General features: G+C 48.4%; 1 protein-coding gene across 4 annotated transcripts in view; it reads left to right on the top strand.

The window, feature by feature from the left end:
• The window catches only part of SHROOM1 (shroom family member 1), a 42,985-nt gene that overhangs the window by 16,146 nt on the left and 10,330 nt on the right, over positions 1–16,509 (top strand). Inside the window, exon 1 of one of the 4 annotated variants that reach the window (XM_035338357.1) lies at positions 7,424–7,540. The exons of 1 other annotated variant lie outside the window; for it this stretch is intronic. The gene's annotated coding sequence lies outside the window, so the exon portion shown is untranslated. Of the gene's footprint in view, positions 1–7,423; positions 7,541–8,017; positions 8,084–10,733; positions 10,981–16,509 lie in introns of those variants that run through there. 2 more of the 4 variants (XM_035338358.1, XM_035338355.1) reach the window with 2 other exon arrangements.

The following is a 16,509-nucleotide window of genomic DNA, read 5'->3' as shown; positions in this document are numbered from 1 at the left end:
CACAGTTAGTTCCTCTTTGCTTATGATGCTTTCTTAATCTTAGCTATTAAAATCAAGTTTTAATTTCTTTAGAAGTTGTTTGCAAAGGAAAAGCTGTGTTAGAAATACATTCCAACCTGACATCAATGATGGCTCGTCAACTTTATTCAGTCTTTAAAAAATACCTTCCAGTCCCTGTTACCTGCATCTTCGTCTTTTGGCACTGGGATGCCGGTCACCGTGTGTGCAGGTATCTGGAGGAGTCCTCTGGAGATCCAGGTCTCCACGCTGACGCTGGCAGTGCTGGCTCAGCGCGAGGCCGGCTCTGGAGCTGCCTGCTTTGCCCGCTCAGACAAGAGAGGCAGATGCGAGCTTGCTTTAAAAGAGGGAGGTATTTATCTCAAGGGTCTGCAGAAGATGAACTGCTTTTGGGTATTTCCTGCCCATTTCTTTGGGTCTGATTTAGGTCTGACTCAAAACACTGACAGCAAAGTAAAGGTGCCGTTTACTTCAGAGGGCCTTTAAACTGTTTGAGGCGTTCCAGTGGAAGGTAATGGTTTTGTGTCAGACTACATACATTTTAAGGTGTGAATAAATGTATTTAAATATTCCATAGTCTGACAAACAAGTTTTCAGGTGATTTGGAAGATTCTTTACGCTCAGGAGGGCGACGATTTCCTGGGTCAAAGTGTTTGTTGGCTTTGGCATTGAATACTGCTCGGAGAGAAGGAATGTTTGGCAGCACGGCCTGGAAGTGAAGTCAGGCACACCGGCAGCGAGGGCGATGCTCCTGACTCGGTGGGGTTTGTGTTCCCGTGGGTGTACAAAGCACACCAAGCCAGGGTGGAAACCAGACAATTAGGAAATTACACCCAAATACCGTCCTGTGCATCACCACCGGTGATACAGAATTTACATTTTCTGGTCTGTGTGCACACGGGTGCAGACGGTATGTCTGCGAATGAGGTATTTATGGTTGTTTCATGTGCTAATTAACGCAGTGCCTGTACTTGCTCTCAGAGCTACCCGTCCTTACAGAAATAAGACCGTGGCCTTCCTGCCAGAGGAGAGCTAAGTTCAGGGAGGTGTTGGGTGCACAGGGATGTGTGCTTCTGCCTCGTGATGCTGGTACACTAAGTGACCCGTGCCGCTGGCTATGTTAGTTGGGGATCTGCGTGAACTTCTGCTCGCCCCCAGAAGCTCTGGTGCTGCCCTTGGCAGCTCTCAGCCTACAGAGCAGTAGGAGTGAAAGAAGAGGTCCAAACCCGAGTGCTTCCAAAGTGCAGCACAGCAGTATGTGAAGTGCTCGAACTTGGAAAGTCTTCATACAGTGAACGTATGGAAATGTGGAAGTGAGCGAATGTAAATACTCCATGTAAATCAGCAACTGTAAATTAACAAAGACTAACCAAAAAGCAGACTTGTCAACGGCAGACGAGGTCAAATCCAAGTTAAGCCAACCAGAGGCTTTCTCTCTCTGTCCCCCCCCCCACCAGCTTTCCAGCTCACCTCCTTCAGCAGGCGTTTCATTTGTATTTTTTTCTGCCTTCTGAGATGCCCAGTGACAGTTCTGGGGCTGCTTTGACCAAGCCCTTACGTGTCTTGGGGACAAGTCTTTCACACTCTGACAGTTTGAGGACCTGCAACGTACTCAGCTTTCTCAGCTGAGCTTTCCCTTTTCCAGGCTGAGTTCTTGCAGTGTGTCTTAGCTTCTAGTAGTGACCAGTTTTGGACCCTTAAACATAGACTGTAGGCTGTTTAGTGAGGTGTTTCCTCATTGCCAAGTCAAGAAACCTTAATACGTGTTTTTATTAGTTACATTCAATTCTGTATCTCGGTCTTTCAGATTTTGTCCTTCTCTGTCTGAAGAGCCCCAGCTCTCCTTCTGGCTCTTGCTGCGTCTCCCTGTCTGACTTCCAGCTCTTCCTTGCCACTCTTAATTCCGAGTGCCAACCTCTGTGCCAAAACAAGTCCAGGCTGCCCGAGTTTGCATGTGATTGCCTGCATGCAAATTTTAATATGTCTAATTTCCACTGACTTTATGCAAAGTGATTGTTCAGGGATTTAAATTTGTTCACAAATTAAGAATATTTTGATTTCACAGATACATCATAACCAGTATCTGATGCAGTTTTTGTTGCCAGATTTTGCCTGAACCCTACACCACAAGATCCAGTGCTTCATAAAAAGGATTATCAGCATTTTTTTTTTTACCTTTTGAAGTTAATATGTTACTCTGAGCCTTGTCTTAAACAGCTGGAAAACTTCATCTGACAATTCCACCCCCTAAGAAAAAAACCTCACCCCCAAGCCCGTGGACATATCTCCAGCTGGAATAGTCCAGTCAAAAGGATAAACATTTGTCTTAATAAGTACGGGTAGCAGGAAACACGAGGCAATGCTGATATACATGGGACCTTTCTAGAATATACAAACCTGTCTATTTTTCATCCCAAACGCACAATGCCACCTCTCCTCTTTAGGAGTTAATTCTCACTGCAGCATTCCATTGCGTGGAGCTATGTAAGATTATTTCTCGTATCGTGGACTTCCCTGCACCTGTCCCTACATTTGCTGTACAGACTTCTAGTTTCAGGGCAGGATTATGATCAGAATTTGAAAACAACAGCTTTTTGCTACTCATCTGTCCAGGAGTATATATGTTGTACTGTACAGTGAGTCTGTATCCAATACAATTTCAGTTTCAATCCTGCTTTGAAGCAAATGTTTCATGTTAATTAATTTGTATACTAAAAAATATGAATCAGCTTTTTTGGGTCCTTTTTTTCTGGGGAAAATTAAAGCTACTAATATGCAAGTACAAATAACTGTTTACTTTAAAATTGCCAACGACCTTTCCAGATGTTGTAAAACAAGTGGTTTAGATAGCAATCACGCAGTTTGAGCTGAGCTCTGTAATAATCTTGGAGCCCATAAAATGAAGGAGCGTGACCTGACAATTTGTCGTACTGCTATGACAGTCACCATTAATCTCTGGGTTTTCGCTGTTCTGTATTTGAAATAATCACATCGTGTTAGACATTTGTTGCTAAAACTGAATGTTCTGGCATCTAACGTATCACAGGCCGTTTATACAAGGCTGTTTGTTGAAGACTGAAGAGTGACTCAGCTTCCTAACAGATACTGCAGAAAACCAAGCGTTAGCGACTTAATGCTTCCTGTACATTGCCGACGTTACCAAAACTGTCCTGGGAACTGACCAGCGTCTGAGTTTTCCAAACTGCCCTGCTCGGTTCTTCACACAACCAAACCCTGTAAGGAAATGTTTCCAGTACCACTGGGTCCGATCTGGGAGACCTGCACGAGCCTCGAATGCGGCACCCACCCCGCTTTGGCACGTTCAGAACAGCGGCGCTGTGATGCGCCGGGGTCTCAGGTTGCTGATATTCCTTGCTATCTCAAAGGCTGATGGGGAATTTCAATCCATAGCAGCTTGGCTTGTGCCAGGAATGCCTGTGCCATCGGGTCTGAGAGGAGGTCGTCTGCACTGATTCCCCGCAGCGGCAACAGGCGCATATTCGGCATTGCTGGGGGATTTGTACATTGCAGGGCCCTTCCAGCCCAAGATGAGCACGTACTATTTGTGTTTTTGTCTAATCCAGGCATACCATCGTCTTTCTGCTTGTGGCAAGTGTTCAGTTTGCACCTGTCCATGCCTCTCCTTTCCCTTCACCCATCCCTGCTGCTGAAGACTTTGTAGAAGTTGATCTAAGGCAACTTAACTGCAGGGCCCGGAGGGGTCCGAGTGCTGTCTGCTGCTGCTTTAGGTGCCTCCAGCACTGCCAGGAGACCTCAGGACGAGCTAACTGCCCAGGGAAGTCCCCTGCCTTCAGGTGCTGATAAGGTTGACACATTGGCAGTTCTTTGTTGGCTTTGCGTACTCCCAGTACCTCAAAATGAAATCTTTAATTCGGGGTGGAATGGAACATTTTATTTGGCACAGAACAAAAATGCATACTATTTTTTTTAAACAAAAACAAACTTATTTTGCTATAAATTGAAGCATTTTTTACTGAGTTGATTTACTTGTCAAAGTGAAATTATCTATATCAGGCCAACTCCAGAAAGATGCTCCCATCAGACCAGGACAAGGCTCACGTCTCTGACACTTCCGCTGCCGTGAACGTTGGAGCTTCCAGTCGCAATCTCATGAGAATCCCCTGCGAACCTTGGCTGAGCTAAGTTGCTTTAACTGTACAGTATGACTTCCCATAAGCAGGATCTGTTCCTCTGGAAGCTCAGTTACTGCTTCTGCCACGCGGTGGTTTCCAGTAAAGGCCGAGCAGTCCCACAGAGCAGACGGATGCAGAACCGTAATGGAGCTCAGAGTCACCGGGGTGACGATGGCTCCAAGTCGTGCCTGTCCCTCCCTGCCCTTCCTCTCGCACCAGCTGCTCTCATTTTCCACACTGCAGATCTCAAGCACTAGAACGTAGAGGACGTATGGAAGTCCTGCTACCAGTACCTGTAAGGGAACACTTAAATCCACAGTAAGGCACGCGGTAAGTGCCACAGGCTTTAGAATTGCTTCTGTGCTATTTCTAAGGTATCTGAGTCAAAGGTGTCTGAGGTGGCCCTTCAGTAGGGTCAGGAGAGCCTGTTCTTGCATGGTAAGGGAAGAAGAGCTTGCACGTGTAACCTTAGGTCTCTGCGGCTGAAGGACCTGAGACCATAACCCGAGCTGACCCCTGGAAATGCACCCACAAAGCCTGCGTGTAGCACGATTATCCAGCACAGGAAATCTGGTCTAGTGAATAGAGCAGGCGACTGGAAAATAGAAGATTTATCCTCTTCCCACTTCTGCCAGTAAATTACTGCAGGAATGTGGGTAAATCACTGTAGCCTCAAATCTGTCCATTGTCTTTGGCTCTGCGTCTGAGACGTGCTGAGTTCAGAACACCTTTGTGTATACTTACCCACTTTGCGAGTAACTTGGCATAAATTATATAAAAGAGACTGAGAAAATAAGAGGGATTTGTTCATATCAAATGGAAAATAAACCCATTTCTGGTTAGTGGGGCTTTTTAGTGGATTGTCAGTCATTAGGTGAAGACCAGTAGAATGTTGTGCTGGGTAGCTAGGAAAATTGCTCCTTGAATGTATAAAATGAGATTTAAAATGCAGAAATCAGTTGTATCTTCTTGGATATCAGCTTGTAGGAATTTCCAGAGCAGACACATTCTGTGCTTCTTGCATTCCTGTTAATAGCTTCCTGTAACTTTACCATATGAAAGACATCTTGAAACTTGTTCCTCTTTTTTTTTTCCATAGTGAAAACTCTCAAAAAAAGTTGTGGAATTTGCATTGTGCACAGCTTGCAGAATAAGGTCCTGATTAGCAAAAGGTGTTGAGTGGAAAAGCAAATGCATGCTTCCTAAAATATAAATCTGAAATTTAAAATGGATTTGTACATCGTTCTGTCATCCCCACGGCTTCTGAAGTTCAGGGAGCCTACAGAACTTAAATGATTAACCGGCGTTTCCAGACCGCTGGCCAAATGAGTCCTTACCAAATAGGAAGGTATGTGGGCAGTCAAAAGATTAACGAACCAGGTTTGTTTGGAGACCTCTGAAACTCTTCTTCGGGTTTGATTATTAGAGTAATACTGTGTTTCCTTCTGGAACTATGTGCTCAGGTTGCTTTGCAAGGCAGACGGCTTTCTTTAAAAGCTGGGCTCAAGAGGCGTTGGTTGGGATCCTGCTGGTTTCATGTGTTCATAAGCTCAGCGCAGTAAATGAAAGCATGTGGGAAAGAAATACCTGTTATCAGTCGTTATCCTGAACTGAACTGTACTTAATGCCCCGGACCTTCATGTTGTGTCTCTGTTGACCCTCTGCAATTTTTCCCTTAAAAAAATGCAAGCTGCTGGATTAAACCGCCGGCAGAGCCCGTGCTGCACTAGCCGTGGGTTTGTTATGTGGGAGAGTGGCAAAGCTGCCCTGAGCTTAATCATGTAATGCTCCTTTCTTTGTGACATCTAATGGCTACGTGATTTATTTAGCCTCCCCGTAACAAAGACACCATTGTCCTTGAGCGTTGTGAGAGAAAGCAGAGAGCCTGCCTCTGCCGTGAAACTGTATCAGCAGCCCACCGCAATTCCTCCTTATTCATTTACTTTCCTCAGTGCAGAGAGAGGAGCACATACCTGATGCCAAAAGCAGGCAGCAGCTGGTATTTCTGCTCTTCTGCGGGACCCTTGGCCCAGGGGACCCGTAATATGCCTCTCAATTTACTCCTCTCACATTTTACAGTGCCTGAAAGATGAACAAATGGATCATGATCACTTGGGAATTGTTTGTTATCATCCTGCGTTGCTCCTGCATGCTTGGTTACGAGCGTGACTCCTGAACAATATTTCTTAATGTAGTGACAAGTCTGTAGCGACAAAAAAGAAAGCAGAGCTGCTGAGCACCTCTTGAACAAAATGTCCCGTATCTTTTTTGAACGCCCTTTCATGTAGCAGTATAAGGGATTGCAGTCTGTGGAGTGCAGAAAGCACTTTGCCAGTGGTGGCTGGAGTCAATCTCAGACCCAAAGTGGATTTGCAGTAAGCCTGTGCTTCCTGGCTGCGTGTCGGACGCACGGTTGTATCTCTGATAGCCTTCACTGCACAAATTAATCAGTTACGGTGTTTGTACAGGACAGGACACACTAATAATACTAAGGTAAAACAAAAATAGAGCTCTTTTGAAATGTATGCAAATTAATCAATAGATGTTCCTATGTTTAGCGTCATCTTACACAAGGTGAGGTTTAGACATTAGGAGGAAGCCGTCAGTGTAATGGCAAACTGAATGTGTTTCTCTTTGGGGGATGTTAAATCCCAGCTTCTTAAATCCAGCCTTTGCTAGCGGGGAGCTGCTGGCACACACAGCATTTACCTCGCTACCTTTTGTACTTGAACCATTTGAAGAGTTTCCAACGTGTGGCCCAGGGATCACCTGTGAGCCGTGCTAAATGAAGGTCAGCTGCTTTGAGAAACCAGATCGAACAGAAAAGCTGAAAGCATTGCATGTGTACCCAGGCTGGTGCAGCACATTGCTTGAGACACTAAAGCGTCCCCGATTTTCTGATGCGGGGTCTGGTGTTCGCTAAAGGCTCTTCTGTGGGTTCAGGGAGTTCGGCCGCCAGCCGTGTAGCATCTAAATGTGCCTAGAAGATAGTTTCGGTTGGGAAACTTGTTCAGCTTAATATTGTTTCATTTTTTTTTCTGAGGATGCTTTCAAATCTGAGTTGATTGTTCTGACCTGAAGATCCCCAATTACATATTTCACCAGGGACAAATCCTGTAACCTGGCTTGGTCAGGAATCCTAGTGGAGGGTTATGTGACTGTAAGTGTGGCTGTGCTTTCCCAATGCAAAGCATTTGGCAGCAGTACTGATTTAAGGTAATTCTTGGCATCTGTGCTTGCTTTTTCCCCAGAGCACAGCTGCTTGTTTCTGCTCGACACCACGGCAGAAGCCCCATGCGTTGCAGCCGCCTCCGGTGCTGCAAAGGGGGAAACCAGCCTCAAAAGGAGCAAGGGCAGAGGAAGCTTCTGTAAGTTACTTTGGCTGCAGAACATTTTCTATAAAATCAGCGTCTGAAGGAACACGGGGATGTCTGTATTTGATCCAGGGCACGTCTTTGGGACTTAAAATAATGGTATTGGCTTTGTAGTGCGTTTTGTCTATAAACTGCTACCAAAAAAAATTAACTGCATATTAGGAAATGCTGGAAAACTATTGATAATGTTTGCTGTAAAATCATGCAGAAGGATTAACTCCCATAGGGATCATCGTGTTATGGTAAAAAATAATGAGTGTTTGTCGGTAACAACCCTGTCCCAGTGCTCTGCCCTGCTAACCAGTGTGGTGACTCGGTAGTGCAGCTGCACCTGTGAAGCCTGGAGTGATGAGGGCTCTCAGGGATATTGTTTTGCCTGTTAGGCTGCTGTTATTTGCATGGTATGGGTGGATAAAACCCAGGATTTCTCTTTTTCCTTTCCATCTTTACCGCCATTGACCTAGTTTTTGAAGCCAGTAGCCCTGAGCAGCCATCTGTATCCGAGCTGATGCCAAGTAATGAAAATAACGTCGCAAGGTAATCGCCCGCTGAGCGCTCGGAGGGTTCCAGGGGGGTGCGTGCTGTCTGTGTTTGCACTGCTCCCCCCACTGGGTTTCGCTTCCCAACGCCATCACTAGTGGTGATGCCCGAGCAGCCGGTGTGCTTGTGGCTGAGCCAGGTACGAGCAAGGTTTCACTCGCTCCTGATGCGTTGCAATGTTTTTAATTGCCGGGAGCAGCTCTAAGTTCTCTCTTTTTGGGGTCTCTCCGCTGCAAATCGCTCAGCCCTCGTTAGCCACTGGGCATGTTGCTGAGCAGGGCTGTGGTTAGCCCTCGGCTCTCCCGAGCAGCTTCTTGACTCCCGTGCTAAGCGGCCGCACTGCTCTGCCCCAGCAGTGACTGAATCTGAGGACGGGGCAGAGCGCAGTTATTCTGCCCAAATCTCCAGCGCTCGGTGCGGAGGCAGTGGGAAGGGTTAGTTGTTGATACCTGCAGAATGTGGCCTTGCTGTGACAGCCGGGGCCTTGGAGGAGCCCCAGCCTGTGGGTATAACTTACAGACTGCCAGGTAATGGGTTTATAACTCAGGAGGAGCATTTGGAGGCACGCGATTTATATTCTGAAGTAACTTCATGACTAGTGAATGCTGTCATTGTATGCATGATGCCGTGTATGAATTTAAGTCACCAGTAAAACTTGTGCTGCTTCAGGGGCTGGGGCTGTGTGGTGCTGCGCCACCAGGGCCGTTTTGCTGAGGCTTTGCTCTGGTTTGTGAAGTTTCGGCTGAGTTGCGCTGAACTATTGCTGACGCCCTGCCACGCGGAGCCGTTCAGCACTGCTGGGGTAAGAGGAAAGCTGCGTTTGTTCCTGGGAGCCTCTCAGTCCGTAATGGATTTATCCCCGCAGCAGTGTGGCAACAAGAGGTGCTTATCCCCACTCTACATGTGAGGTGCCTGGTGATGCGTTTCATTCAAAGGTGCTTGAGCTTGGCGTATCTTTGATGTCTGGGAAGCTCTTGTCCAGAGTGATCAGGAGAGGTGTGGGCTCTGGGCTGTGTCCAGAACAGTTCCAGACACCTTCTCGACCCCGATGCGTTCTAACGTGTTAAAGATACCTCGTTCTGGTACAAGGGCCAGAGCTTAAAAAGATCTGTGGCAAATCCAGGAGCTGAACCAAACTCTCTGGAGTTGATTGCTTAGCTGCTGAGTTCCGCTGTCCTCACCGTGCTGGGAGATGCAGGAATTAATGCCTTAACCTTTCAAGGCGTGGGATGATAAAACGATGGCCCTGGCTTGCTGTATTTTCTCTTTTCCCTGCGGTACGTTGGAACCTCTGTTCCCCACGTAGGGCTAAGCTCGCACTTCTGTCTGCAGCGCTTTAACAACCAGCCATCCCCGACAGAGCTGCACAAAACCTACTGTCCCGAAGGAAGCACACAGCACACAAGCCACGAGCAGCGTCTCTGGTTGTTCCCCAACAAGAGCTCTGTGACCTGGGAGTCGTTGCCCACTTCTGTTTTTCCTCCCGGGCGGGCACCACGTAGCGCAGCATTTACTCCTCATTTCTCGGGCCATTTGAAGCGGTCCCCTCGCCTCCTGTTTCAGAACACACCAGACAGGCAGTGGGAGCACTGTTACATGCGGTGCCTAAACACCCAGCTAGTTACTGAGTAACTCGCAGGAGCCCTCTCCGCAGTTGCAGCTCACACACTGTGCTGTGCTCTGTGTAAGGCTGAGGGCTGCCTGCGTACAGGATTTAGAGGAGGACTGCGGTTGTTGCCTGCAGAAACTCTCAGACCAAACAGCGAGCTGTGTGCTGACAGCTCCCGTGTCCTGCTGTGCCCAGGGGAGCTGGAGGCTGGATCTGGATCCTGCTGGAGAACGTTTTGCTGCTTCTCACTAACTAAAAACTGAACCTAGCCACAAGCAAGTAGATATTTTTTTTTTTTTTTTTTTTTGTAGGAAGCTTGGAAGAAACTCCCATTTTTTTCCCTGGGAGGCGATGCATAAGAGCAAACGGGAGAGTTGTTGCCTGGATGACATTAACCAGTTGGCAGCTTCGTTTGAGGAAAAAATAGTGACATAAAATCGGCTTATTTTTTAAGCCCAGCTGGAAACTAGTCAGAATTCATCTCACCAGATAAGGATTTTAGAAAATACAGTATCAGATTCCAGCAAATGTATTTGGAGGCAGGAAGGAATTTACTGCAGAGGCTTGAGGTGATTCAGAGTCACACAAAGTAGATGAAAGCCTCAGTCTCTGCCTTCTGTGCCATCTCACAAACAAAGCATTTCAAAAATAAAAGTTTTCAAAAAAATCCTAAACCCGCGGCGCATAAAGCACAGCCTCAGTGCTTCCTTGATCTGCCTTGATGTTTATCGTACAGCCCTTTTTCTCTGCTGCTCTGAAAGCAGCACGTAATTCTTTAAGAAAATTAAATCTCCCTGCTTCCAGAGGGAATAATTGGCCGTAGTCCCGTGGCACTCCTCGGCTGCTGCGGGGCCGAGCTCCGGGGCTCGGCTCTGGGCTGGGTGACAGACGCCTGCTGGGGACAGCAGGAGCCCGCTCTGGCAGTGACATCCTGGGGCAGACGGAGCAGTGCTGGCTCCGGGAGGGCTCTGCCTGCTGCGGCCTCGGCAGCCTCTGCGTGGAATTTTTTGGTTCTGGCCCCGTGGGAGCCGTGGCCCGAAGGCTCGGGCAGAACAAGCACTGCTGTTAATAATTGACCGGTGAGATAATGAAATAGCCGTGCCTGCTGTTTGCTGTTCTTTCTTTTCCCCTGTGACTGCCACACTCTGCACGCTGGAATGTAATAAACCAAAGGGCGATTTCCACAGGCGAGGCAGGGGAATCATGCGTGGACGCGGCTTTGGAGCCTGTGATGTGCCGGGGGCTGCCTGCTGCCTCTGAGGCAGCCCGGCCACGTGGCGGCCAGGTAGGTGACTGGGGAAATCGCCTCTTCGGCACTCTGCAAGCTAATTGATTAATTGCTGCTTAATCTACAGATAAGTGTGTATGTTTGGGGCGGGAGCAAGGTTCTGTGAAACAGAGTGCAGACCTTGGCGGGCCCCAGGGCGTGTGTCTGTGTTGTGCTGGCTTGCTGTCCCCGGGCTCTCTGCACAAGCAGATGTCCTTTCATCCAGACAGTGCCCACGGCAGCGTGTCCCGGAGCAGCTGGGGGGTGCAGATCCAAGGACCCGGCTTAACGCAGCGTTTGTACGATGTCTGTGTGTGGTTTGAGCACTGCCAGATGTGCCTGGCCATGCCCACGGCCAGGGGTGTCTGAGGGACCCCTGAAGGACTAACTCAGGTCTCGGGCTGCTTCCTGAGCAGCATCTGCTGCCGGAGTCCATCAGCTCCCATCCGAAGGCATCTTTCCTGTAGCAGTCAGCAGGGAAACAGATGAAGGAGCAGGAACTGACCTGGAAAATATCAAAACCACGCTTTGTGATGTTGAACCTGGGCTCCAGAGCAGCCTCGGGGCCGTGTGATTACACATGTGATTACATATCCTGAGCACCAGGGCTCAGCCCGCGCACCTCGGAGTGAAGGAGATGGGACTCTCACAGGGTGCTGCTCGCTCCTCGGGAGTGCACGTTCTGCGTGTTAGCCGAATAAAGGACGTCTGGGTCTGCGTTAAACGCGTGTAATGTCTGCCCGGGATCCCGAGTAGCTGGCGTTCCACCATCAGACCTGTGCTCACGTAACTAACAGGTACCCCCAGATCAGCTTCAGCTCCTGAGAGTTCCTCAAGGTTTGTTATGGAAAGCAGCGATAACAGCGCTTAGTGCGAGCAAGAATAACCGCTTGTGCATTTTGTCCACATGAAAGATACGGGGAAACACTTGAATGCAAAATGCTTGCCAAAGGAACGGGCCAGTCCGCTGTACTATATTTCCTTTGTATACTTTGTGTTGTTCTTTTATTCCAGTGGAAGGCTCTGTAGTCACTGGATAAGACATTTCGGTCTCCTTCGGCCCAAAGGCAGGCACGGTTACGGCTGACATCGGGATAAAGGAGACTGACAGCAGGCATCTTCTGGAAGGGAACAGTTTGTTTCTTACGTCTAAATAGAGTTTAAAAGCTCATAGGTTTTTAAAATCAAATTAATTCATCATATTAGATTTGTATACAAGAGAATGGAAGTGCTAATACTGTTGGCTGATGATATTTCATACCGGCAGTGTGCTGTGAAAGAACGGGGCGGCTGCGTGCTTTACTGAGGCCAGCAAGCTCCCACAAAAGTTAACCTGCGGGTAGCAGAAGTGCTTGGGAGGCAAGATGCTGGGTTCCCTTCCCAGAGTAGGACTTCATAAGCATTTTGTGGCGAGGCAAAAGGTAGCACGGCAGTGACGGTGAATGATTGCATCTGCCGCACAAGGAGGAAACTGCCTCGGGCAGGCGGAGAACAAACCCACCCGGCCCCAGGGCCGTTCCGCTCCGTGTCACCGAAGCTGCCGACCATTTGCCGAAAATGTGGTTTTCTGCTCTTGGTTGTCTTAGACGTACTGGGAGTGTGTGTGAGGGGTGTGAGAGCTCTGTACTCGGTTTGAATTCTTTTGTGTTCTCTAGGATGTGAATAACCTAACCCGTAATGAACTTGCACATGTGTAAAACTCAACAGAATCGTTAGATGTTTCTGCTCTTCAGCTTTGAGCTCATGAGAGTCTCTAGTTCTCTGATGCTCTTGAATCTCTTTGAGTCTGTTCTTGGATGATAAACTTGTGGGATTAAGTGACTCGAAGGAAGAAGGAAGATGGTGGTAAAGTAAGAGAGGACGGAATGGGAAAGACCGGAAAGGCACTCACGTGTTGGGGCTGAAGCAGCGATTTCTGACAAAAGTCTTTTTTTGTGAAGTGCTTTCTGTGCCCATCAGTAGGAGCCCGGTCCTTCCGTGGAGGGCTGGGCAGAGCTGGGTGAGGGCATTTAGGAAGATTTATTCACACAAAATGAAGGGATATTGAAATGCATGATTATTTTCATCTTCCTTGAAATTGCTTGGGACGTTTTCATTGCTCCAGAAAGCCAGAGGTCTGCGTCTGTGATTTCACTTGAAATGTTTACATTCCTCAAACTGTGGTGAAATTTATTAACGTGCACATGAGTCATAAACCTCCTCTGAATCCCACTTAGGCTCAGTCTCAATAACATCTGACACTTTGACTTTCTTTGGCTCCCGGTAGCAGGGAAAGTGTCCCGCTTGGCCCGTGCAAGCCAGCCCTGCAAGTCTGTCCGTGGGCTTTGACATACGGCATCCCTGGCAGCTGCTAGACAGCTACCTGCACGGTCGTGGAAACTGCACTAGATCAGGAATCCATTTTTTTAGAGACTTCAGACGTCTTGGAAGAAAAATACGAGTTAGCAGAAGGTGTATTTCGCAGTCATCCAAAGGGGGGGCCGTCTGCTGTTTTCTCTTACGCTGCTCTCCCGTGAGACAAGTTTGAAACCTAAAGTTGAAAGTTCTTTTTCTAATTTATTAACTAGAAAGGCAATAAAGCCGAGAGGGAGACTTTCAGAGATGCTGGCACAAGGACAGTCATCCAGACACGCTTCCCTGGATGCGGTGTCCTTCTCCTTCCCTCACCCTTTATCACGTGAAAGCGGTGGAATTTGGAGACTTCAGACTTCTGTCTGGAATTTCCACCAGTTTCACAGTGCGGTCAAAGGAACGATTCTTGCTAAGACCTGTCTGGAGAGAGGAGAGATGGGCACTGGGACTGCACAGGTCACCGTGTCGTGAGTGGGTTTCTGCCCCGGCGGTGATGCGGGAGCCGTGAGTGCAGCTGCAGAGCAGCGCCCTGGTGCCCCCCGGGACGGCCGGGGAGCTGCCAGCTGAAGCAAGGGTACCACAGATGAGTTCTGGTAGCAATTACAGCTCGTGGCCCGTGGAACGGATGGGTCCGGTGCTGCGGTCTGCGCAAGTGACTGGAATCTGAAGAATCTGGGCTAATATTTACACGGCGTGGTTGCCCTCTGATAGGCAGCGGGTCGTTCACAAACATGACCATGACATAATGTCGGTGGGTCGGTCTCAGAGCTCGCTTTGCGGCTCACACTCTTACCTGTTTTGTTCTCCAGGGAGCAGCTGCATGCTGTAGTTTATACTGGTTAATAGCTGTGGGGCTCTTGCCTTTGTTTCCTTGGAACCATTTGCCTAAAAAGGGGCAGTTTTACAGAAATTGCCTTAGTAAACTTTATTGGAAGTGAACAAAGGAGCATGGCTGCCACAATGCTATTTTTTTCCTACTATTATCATGGTAGAAACTTGGAACAAATCTTGTTTTGGTACATCAGACGTCGTTATCTTGGCCCGGAGAGCGCCCAGCCTAGTCCCCGCAGCATCCTCTGGGTTTTGTTCGGCCTCAGCCCCCGCCTGCTGTGCAGCCGTAGCTGATTGCTTTCCCTGTTGAGATCCTGATTCTCTTTCATGCCTTTGTTCAGCTCATCTCCTTGTCAAATCTACAGAGCGACAACTTCACGTTCTGTATTACAGGCTGCTTTGCGCAGAGGGCTGTGCTCCTGGGCAGAACTGCAGTAAATATAAGAAGGGGCTGGAAGTCAAGCCTTTGAAAAACAAAACAAAAACCAAACCAAAAAAGCACCTTTGTTTGGATCTTAATAGCTGTTAGGGGCTTTCTTCCTTGGACACCTGGAATGACGCACAGCACACCTTCCTTCATCTTCCAGTGTCCTTTGTTCCGAAACACCTTGAATTCAACTTTTTGCTTTTGGAGGGTTACAATGACATTACTGAGAGCTTGTCAGAATGTTCGCCCTGTTACAGGCTTGCCGGGGTGTTTCTGAGACCCAAAGCAGTGTGGTCCATGAGGGTGCCCTCCCACCGACCAGCCGAGGGGAACAATAACGTCATTGTCTGGCTGTTGAGTTTTTAGTAAATTCTTCTTTCCCTTTCGCATGTGAAAAGGAGGCAGGTTTCACGTAGTTCTCTAAACACATTGAGGTCCATGATTTTTGTTTCCAGAGCTCAGGAAACACCTTCCCAAATAGGAATGACGAATGGGATGGTGGGTTTTCCCTAGGATGTGTTTCATTATCACGTTGTTTAAGTTTAAGTGGGGACTTCTGGAGCTCAGTACGTCACGTCAGTCCTTATTACTTCTATCGCTTCAAGGATGTGACATTGCGGACTTGTACGCAGACTGAGCAGAGATCAGAGCCATGGCAAGAACGGGAGCAGAAGGCACCAGAGCAGATAAAGTTATCTGGCTTATCTGGCACCTCTCCGCTGCCCAGGAGGAAAGGCTGCAGGTAGACAAGAGGCTGCCACGGAGCAGGGAATGCCCTGTGAGCTGCCATCTCCTGCGTCCTGCTGCAGGCACGACTCGGTGCTTGCTGCTGCTTTTTCCCAGCCAGGTGGTCACACCTTGAGCTTCTAAGGTACAGAAGTGGTTTCCTGTTATTTCTGGTGTCGTCATAAAACCCCGAGACACAAACTCTTCTCTTTGTTGCTGCTCTCACTATAAATTGCAGCAGAGGTAGCTGGAAGTAACGAGGGGGAAAGGTCCTTAGGAAACACTGCTATAGCAAACCACGGGAGCTCTGTCGCCGATGCACGTAAAACCGCAGCGCAGCTGCTATATAAATCCTACACACAGCTGTGGAAAGTCAGAGCCAGCTTCTGGCCGTGGATCAGGGCAGCTCCGTTCACTTCAGTGGATCGGTGCCAGCACGTCCCAGACAAAGCCTTGGCTTGGCCCATTAACAGCAGTCGTGGGGGAATCGAGCTGCTTGGAGAAGGTCCACTGGAATAAAATTCTGATTAAAAAATGGAGATCAGAATGTCAGAGGAATCTGCCTTCTGGTTCTCTCGTGGCCTGTGGCTCCCACAGGGTTTCATCCTGTGCGGCTCCCAGCACCTCCAGGTACACCCAGGCTCGCAGAGCTCACCAAGCATTCGCTCTCTCATCTGCTTTTCTTCCTTGATAGGTTCAGAACATTGAAGGTTTTCCTTAGGCCAGATTTCTAAGGTTTTTATTTCCATCAACTCTTCAGTACACCGATGAAAAGCATGGGAAGCTTCGTCATCAGCCACTGATGCTTTGTGGTTCCTGTGAGACACCTTTCACGGCTGCGTTTTAGATCATCCCTAGGGAGAGAGAAACCTTCTCCGAGTGTCCAGGAGTTGGTTTCTTACTGACATCTCTGAAGGACCCCAGCAGAAGTTCCCACTTGGCGGTGGTACGCTCCTTTCATTTCTCAGAAACTAGGTAATTTATTTACTGTGCCCCGCGAGTCCAAGTTCCCTTTAGGGATTAACTTGTGTATTTTGGCTTCCCTCCACCTCTTCCCTTGGCTCAAAATGAATGACACCAGGACTGTCTTTGAAACAAGGCAGGAATGTGAAGGTTTTTGATTAAACGGCGGCATCACCGCTGGAATCTCCCCGCCAGCTTTACGAGGCCCCGCTGCGGGAGCGTGTTGTTGGGAATGGGGGGCGAACCCC

Source organism: Oxyura jamaicensis, chromosome 13, assembly GCF_011077185.1.
Source record: "Oxyura jamaicensis isolate SHBP4307 breed ruddy duck chromosome 13, BPBGC_Ojam_1.0, whole genome shotgun sequence".
Classification (NCBI taxonomy): domain Eukaryota; kingdom Metazoa; phylum Chordata; class Aves; order Anseriformes; family Anatidae; genus Oxyura; species Oxyura jamaicensis.
The sequence above is the reverse complement of the archived record's forward strand: the minus strand, read 5'-3'. Positions and strand labels throughout refer to the sequence as shown.